Here is an 8,931-nt window from a genome sequence, read left to right on the forward strand (position 1 = left end):
TATCTCTCCTTTTCTTAATCCAACCTAGAAAGTCAGCAATTCTTTCACAGAAAAATGTGAGGTTTTGATCAGTGCTCTGCTGTTGTAAGTTATGCTATTATGCATTATATTAATATATTTTGGAGAAGGAAATAGAAACATAATCCAGTATTCTTGCCTGGAAAATTCCTTGGACAGAAGAGCCTAGGTCACAAACAGTCGACATGACTGAGCACATACATGCACGCATGCAGCTAAATCTTATAATTAATACAATTATTGGAGTGCTTGTTGTCTGAAAATAAGTTGAAACGTGTTTTACAAAGTCCATTATTCCCAGATACCTTTGGAACAGTCATACCCAAGTAAAGGCTATCATCTTAGGATGAGATTAAAGCACTTTTATACAAATCCTTGGAAATGTTTCTAGATCAAAATATTTCTGTTCAGCTTTATTGAAATGTAATTGATATATAAAATTTTAAAATTTGAGGTGTACAACATAATGATTTGATATATGTATATGTTATGCAGTGATTACCACAATGTTTAGTTAATATCCACCACTGCATATACTTTACATTTTTGTATGTGTGATATGAAGGTTTAAGATCTACTTTCTTAGAAATTTTCAAAAATATAGCATAGCATCATAACTATAGACCCCATGCTGTATATTGCATCCCCTGAAATTATTTACCTTCTAATTGGAATTTTGTACCTTTTGAGCACTTTCATCTATTTCTTCCACCTACCCAATCCTCTGACCTTGGTAACCACCAATCTGTTTTATGTTTCTGACTTTATTCTTTTTAAATTCCATGTATAAGTGAGATCATACAGTATTTATCTTTCTCTGTCTTATTTCACTTCACACAGTGCCCTCTAGATTCATCCATATTGCTGCAAATGGCAGAACTTCCTTCTTTCTTATGGCTGAATATTATCAGACCAAAATACTAAAATTTAATATAATGAAATACTTCTCTTTATTATGTTGCTACACTTCAAAAATCTACATGAATTTGCTAGGTAGTAATATGGTTTGATAATTTTATGAGTTATAACAAATCATAATAAAATGCATTTTGAGACAACATGAGCTATGGCTGTCTGCAATGTGGATTCTTTTAAAATAATATACAGCTTAAGTTTTTAATGATCCAGAGAAAGGAAATAAAACTGTGACTAATTTTGGACTATTTATTGAAAGTTGAAGATGAAAATTTCTTTAAAACCAAGCAAGAATAAATTGATAAAGAAAAATTTTGGATAGTTATCAGATTTTTCAAGTGTCCCTCTCTAATCTGTGTTACATGAATACTTAAGTGTGCATGTATTTTAACACAGACTGTTTTGGAAAGACATAATTAATTATATTTTATGATTCAATTTTATAGATATAATTTTTAAGTATACCCAACTTTAGATACAACTTGAGTAGCTGAAGCAAAGAAATATACAGGAATAGATTGAGAAACAATATATATTCATATCCTATTTTAGTAGCATACAATAGTTTGAATATTGACAATGGCTGTGATCAAATCACTGTTGAAAAAAACTAGGTTTATCAAAACTAATTATTTATTAAAAACAGCTATAACAGCAATTTGTAGGAACATGTCTATAATCTCTGATACACTTATTTGTCAATAGCTATTCCAGTGCTTCTGTGAAAAAGCAATTTTGTTGGCATCTTCAGTGTCTTAATTAAATCTTCATAGCAACATAATGCCATGTAAGGAAAATTTTTACCTTTCTTATGGAAAAAAAAATTGAATTTAGGAAAAAGTTCCTAAATTCATGTTTACTTAAATACACATTTTTTCATCTGTATTTTTGACAGGTTTGGACTGAATTCAGACCCACAAGATTTTCTGCAGATGTAAGGTTTCTAAATTCATTGCTTTAGTGATTTTGCACAGTATGAGTTTTTTGCCTTGATTTCTCTTTGTTTCATTCTATCTATGGACATTCTTTTACATTAATGTGTTTCAGTGAGTCTAGCTATTATCAGCCCAATCTTCTATGAGTTTGCTTTTTCTGTTATCAATTACAATAAATTTGTATTTTGTGCTTAAAACTAAAGATATATAAGAAGCTTTTATTCATCTCTGAATTTAAATACATGAAGTATCTCAAAGTATCCTCTCTAACAACCTTTTTACATTTTCCATGATGTAACCACATCTGGCTTTCTCTGAATACTTTAAACAAGATGTATAAATGAACACTGTAACTGAATTTATTCCTATAAAAGTATTTACCTGTAGTATTGTGGAAAAATATAAAAAGAAAAACCATTGTTATAATCACAATTATTATTTAAATTTAATAATTATTCAACTTAAGCCCACCAGGTAATGAGATTAATGGATTAGTAAATTGCAGGTACTTTATAATTGTCATAAGTTAAAGACTATGTAGTTTCTTAGGTATATTTTTAGATATCTGCAGTGTCATTCATTATTTATGATTTCTGGCAAATTATATAATACATTCAAATTTAAACTTATTTAGATTTAATATCATAATATTTGCCTTAAACACTGTTCTGAGAATTAAACTTATTCTCAGTTTCCTTGAAATGTGTGAAACATTTTTTATTAAATGCAAGATTACCACTGAAGTTAGTCCATACCAAATATGGAGAATAGTTTAGACATATTACCCTATATTTGTTTTTGCTATGCCACTTATACTTTTGCATTGTGTTTATCATATATACTTCTAGCATTTTTCTTGATGTCCATATTTGTGGGCATTTTGTATCATGTAAAATGATACATCAAAATTTGAGAAAATAAAGACAACAATGAGGTAAATGTTTTGAGAAATTTTAAAACGCAGGAAAGTAAATAAGAAAATAATCTGACCAAAGTTTCTGACTCTCCATAAAATTGAGAAAATATTTAAATAATCTTCACATGGTCTAGGAAAATATTCAATGAGATAACAGTGCACGTATATTTTAACTATAAATTTTTTAGAATGACTATAATATTATTTTTAACAATTTTTATTGAATATGTGAAAATTCTGTATAAATTAAAACTTTGTCAGTTTATGTTATAAATCTAAATTTCATAGTAAATGAATGTTTTGGACATTCAATGATGTTTTCATAGTTAGAACACAAAATATTTCTCCAACTCTATGAGATTTATGCTTATTTTGCTTTTTGTTTTTAAATGAATAGCAAATAGTTCAGATTAATTAGTAACCCTCAATTTAAATCTTTTGAGTAAATGATTTAGGAATGATACAATACATAATTATTATTTGATTTACCATGATGAAGCAAGCAGATAATCTTTACATAGCTCTATATCACTCTCTTAACCAAATGCAAAAATATACTATATTTAAAGAAATAAGTAGAGAAGAAAAGAAACTAATTCATTTAGATGAAGAACACAATATGATAGTTTCTTCATTCTTTGAAAAAACACTTAATTAGTTCCTAGTGATTCCTGGCAATAAAGTAATGAATCAAAAAGAAATTGGGCCTTGCCTTCAATGGGTTTTATTCTAACAACAGAAACACATATCAACAAAATAATATTATTAATACAAATAAGTGTAAGGCTTTAGTAAATTTGGTTGACATATTTTAAACCATGGAGTAGGAACTCAATTTTTACTTAGCAGTAGAATCTATGATTTTGTTTAGGTGAAATGTCATCTCAGATAGTGAAAATATATTTTTAATTGAGCAATGTTAGATGTGAGTTGACCAAATTTGAGTCTACTACAGGTAGAAGATAAAACAATAGGACTAAATTATGAATTAAGTATATAGGTTTAAGCAAAAGGAGGTGTCAAAATTGACTTCTGAGCTGGCTTATTTAAGTGGGTGGATAATGATAGCATTTACCAAATCATGAAGTTTGAATTCTTTGCATTTTTTATTTCTTTGAGTCTAGAAGTCATAGAGATGTCCTAATTGAATATACAAACTGTGAGTCTTGTGAACAACTGAATCAATCAGCCTATAGAATGACCTAGAGAGCACATAGCATGAAAAAGATGCCCACAACCAGACAAAACACTGAGTCACAATTACTAATAATGACCAGTGGATGAAAATATGCTCACCAAATAAGTAGCACCAATATACACAAACAGAGAGGTTGGGGAGGAAAGCCAGGAAAATAGAAACCAGAGAAAGAAAGCATTTTAAGAAGCAGAGTTTTGGCTAAGTAGTTTTGGCTAAGTATTTCAGTTGTGGCTAAGTAGTCGAATGACATGACCACTGAAAACATATTTTGGAGACTGTTGTAACCATAAAGAGAATTGGGTCAGTGGGAACATCCAAGTGACAAACAGACCTGAATGATATGGGGATAAAGTAGAAATTGAGGAAATATATATTCTCTGAGTTTTACTTATGAAGGGAGAGAAAAAAGGAAGTAACTAATGCACCAGTTTTTTTTTTTTTTTTAAAGTGTTTTTACTTAAAGCTTAGATATGTTAAGACTTATGGAATGGGTTCAGTTTATAGCAAGAGGTTGACTGGAAAGGAGAAAAAGAGAAAAGGAAGGGATTCAGAGGACTAGAGGAACACAGGAAGATGGGGAAAGAGGAAAAGAGAGCGACAGAGAGCTGCAGAGTAAAACAGTATATAATTCGTAAGGCAGGAGGTGGGGAATTTAATAGGCAGATACAAAATTTATTCTTAAGAGCTAGAGGTTAAAGCATCCACCTGGAATGCAGGAGACTCAGGTTCGATTCCTGAGTCGGGAAGATCCCCTGGAGAAGGAAATGGCAAACTCACTCCAGTACTCTTGCCTGGAGAATCCCATGGAGGGAAGAGCCTGGTTAGGCTACAGTCTTTGGGGTCACAAAGAGTCGGACACGACTGAGCGACTTCACTTCACTTCTTCATGGAAGTCCAGATATTACAGTATCACTGAGTCACCACAAACACTGACAAAGAATTTTCTCAAATGATTATATGCCAACACAAGTGAAAGTGTTAGTCACTCAGTCGTGCCTGACTCTTTGCAGTCTCATGGACTTGTAGCCCACTAAGCTCTGCAGCACATTACAGGAAAATTGTTTTAGGAATTTTGGAGAATTTATCTGTGAATTGACATCAGTGTTGACTTTTAATGCATCATTAGTACTCATAAGATATAATAGGTCTTTATCAACATATATAATTCTCTAAATTTATAAAGAATTATTTCAAAATTACAGTCAGCACAGTTATAAATAATGTATGTATGATAAAAGGGAAAAATACAGAAAAACTAAAATGAATTACAGATGATCTTTAGGGAGACACAAAATATAAATAAAGTGTGCTTGTGGCCAAGTATTTAGATACAAGTTTTAACTGAATTAATAAGTATTAAAGGTTTTAATTATAAACATGAAAGTTTTATCTGATCCAACTGAGAGAAAAAATAAATTTATGTTGTTTATGAAAAAATTTCTTCTGATGCATTTAGTGACTGCCAAGTTTATCAGAAAACTATCAGACTTAATTTGAGTTTATTATTTTGATTAGAGATAATTCATATTTATAGTTTGTTCCTTAATATTTTAAATGAGTAATTCATTTGTATGCAGGAATTTCAGATAAAATGATGGTCAACTACAGAATCAAATTATATTGTTGAATAAGTAAATAATTAAATAAAGATGAACTATCCACGATCAACTGTGTAGCTACAAATATTGCAGCTGATGGTCTGTGGTTTATGACAAGCCTTCATTAATAATTTAATCATGTTAAATTAATCTATCACTTTGCTGCACACTTTTAACTTTCTGTTACACATTTTGCAACATACTCTCAGAATGTTTGAACTTATATTGTTTTACAAAGAAGATTGATAATGGTAATCATCTAAGGAAAGTAATAGAGGGGACCAAGTTTATTCTTTGCCACTTTCTTTCAAATAATACCATTATTTATTTAGATCTGATATTTTATGAAAAAACAAAATTAGTAACAAATCTATTAAGATTATGAATGATGAATCTAAAATAAATGCATCAAGAAATATGAATGAAATACTCTCAATAACTTTGGAAATTGGATTTTAATTTTTTAGTATCTAGGATTTCCTATTTTATTCACCCAGAGTCACACTTGTCATAAATGCTGACAAGTTAGCTCTTCTTCTTTGAGACAAAAAATAAAATATAGAACATTTAATGTTAGAACATATCTGATTTATTGTTTGTGATACTTATTAAAATAAAGTCTGTATTTTCAAAAGTCAATATGATTTTCTCTTAGGGGTTGGAGGATATATGGAGACACCAAAACTTTAGCCCTTAGGTCTATTCCAGCTTCTACACCAGAAATAAGAATAATGCTTTTCACTCAAAATTTTTCATTATATTCCCAATGTGGATCTTAAATTCAACATCAAATGTGTTTAAATAATTTTAGTTCTCTATAAAATTTAAAATATCTGACACAAGCATCTCTTTGTAGAAGTACCATAACTTATCTCTCTTTAGTTGTTCCTGGATTCCAAAGCCCCTGCCCCTCCACTGCTTCAAAAACTCTATTCTTTTGTCACAATTTGGGGCCATATATCCTTCAGTCTATCATTCTAATAACATTTCTCACTAATGGAGTAGAAAGTGGACTCTGTCAAACTATATATTCTATAGCAAACTCTTGAGTAAAATCATCCAAAACTTGCCAAGAGACTTTAGGTTAAAGTCCAGCTCTGTTATGGCATGTAGCTTCATTCTTTTTTTTTTTTTTGTCATTGAAAAAATGTATATTGAGTTATGATCGTGTCTGAGTCATTGCTTTAGCATTACAAATGTGTATATGGACACAATCAAAACAGACTGGAGATTACATTCTAGCAGGTGAGAATGGTGACAAGATTCATTGTTTAATTGATTATAACCACTAGAAAAGAGAAGTATTAATACAAATGCTATGAGCAGACTACCAGGTTATCCTGCTCTAGAATGGAGTTTCAGGAAGGCTTCCTGGTGGATGAGGAGGCACCATTTCAGTGGTTGGAAATAAATTGCCTGGGGCAATGAAGGAATAAAGCACATTAACAGAGGGAATGTTGGAGTTTATTTATTATATGAGGAGGTAGTTTCTCTGTGTTCAGAAACATCATTTCTTATTTGTTACACTATGCTGATATTCTGCAGTTGGATAGTAGGATACAGTCAACATTTTTTGATTTCTAATTATATAATCAATGTGATATAATCCATGATTGTTCTCACCATATGAAATTTCTTAAGAACCAGAGAATATTGTCCTATCTTGGAAGCTGATAATTCTAAAGAGTCACTGGGCCAGTCCATAATAGATATGGACTGTTCAACAGGTACAGCCACTCTCAGCTTTGAATCAAGAGATAATCTGGCAAAAATGCTGGCCTGATGGGAGGTTCTTGCTTCAGAAGGTCTGTTGGCAGCAAATAGAGAGGTGTTAGAAAGAGCACTGACAGCAAAGATAGTGTGTCATCTAAGATCAAGTGCCTGGAAGTAACATTTGGGATCTGTGTATGTTAAGTCACTTAGCTGTGTCCGACATTTTGTGACCCCATGGACTGTAGCCTGCCAGGCTCCTCTGTCCATGGGATTCCCCAGGCAAGAATACTGGAGTGGGTTGCCATTTCCTTCTCCAGGGGAACTTCTTGATTAGGGAATGAACATGGATCTCATGCATTGCAGGCAAATTGTTTACCATCTGAGCTACCAGGGAAGCCTAAAAATTGGGATCTAGTGCTCAGAAAAGTAAGAGCCAGCTTTTCAATGGGTGAGTTCTTTGGCCATGATTTTGCTTGTAGCATTGAATGTGGCAGAATTTGTGTAGCTCTGACTGGTTAACTTCTTTCCTTCTTGAAGACTTTCTGAGTCTGATTCTCCAGGCTTTTTTTTTTTTTTTAATGTATACATATAGCTGGTTCACTTTGTTGTACAGCAGAAATGAACACAACATTGTAAAGCAATTATACTCCAATAAGAAAAAAATTAAAATCTGGTACAGTCAGTCAGTCAGTTCAGTCACTCAGTCATGGCTGACTCTTTGTGACCCCATGGACTGCACCAGGCCATGCTTCTCTGTCCATCACCAACTCCCAGAGCTTGCTCAAACTCATGTCCATTGAGTCCCTTATGTCATCCAACCATCTCATCCTCTGTCATCCTCTTCTCCTCCTGCCTTCAGTCTTTCCCAGCATCAGAGTCTTTTTTAATAAGTTTTCATCTGGTCCCATTTCTGCCTAAACAGACCCTGATAGGTTTCTATTATTGGGGATTAAGAAAGATTAATTCAGGAATCACTACCAGGAAAACAAAATGGAAGGGCTGAGAGAAGATGGTAAGGAAGCTGGGGAGTGGTTATGTAGCTTCCTTGTGGGGGAAGAGGAAAATTCAGTAATTGCTAAGGAATCTAGCAACCATGACATGAAGTGGGGAATGATAAATTCCTTTTTCACCTACTGTCACCTGGAATGAAATTCCCATTGAGAATTAAGTTTTAAATATTAGAATGGCTGATACCCTGTAATGGTATGAAGAACAAGAAAAATATAAGACTTGAATTGGATGAGCTATTGTTAATAGTACTGTACATCATTAAAAAACAGAACAAAAACCAATGTGTAGAAGAAGAATTGCTATCTAGGTTACATAGATGGAGGATAATGAAGAGATCATGGGAAAATAGAGGGAAAATCAAGGCAGGGAGGAGAAAGACCTAGAGAGTCCTCACCCAGGAAAGAGGGCAGCACAGACGTTACAGCCCAAGTCAACTGGGTTTGAATCCTGACACTACCACTTTAACTCTGTGATGTTTAAATGAGTTAGTGTCTACAAAGACCTTGGAAGAGGGAATGGCAAGCTCTGGCCTGTGCACCAAATCTAGTCCTATACTTTTATAAACAAAGTTTGATTTAAACACAGCCACATATTTATCATCTATGGATGCTTTCAAACTAGACATTT

Source organism: Oryx dammah, unplaced genomic scaffold (genome assembly GCF_014754425.2).
Source record: "Oryx dammah isolate SB20612 unplaced genomic scaffold, SCBI_Odam_1.1 HiC_scaffold_12, whole genome shotgun sequence".
NCBI classification, from domain to species: Eukaryota; Metazoa; Chordata; class Mammalia; order Artiodactyla; family Bovidae; genus Oryx; species Oryx dammah.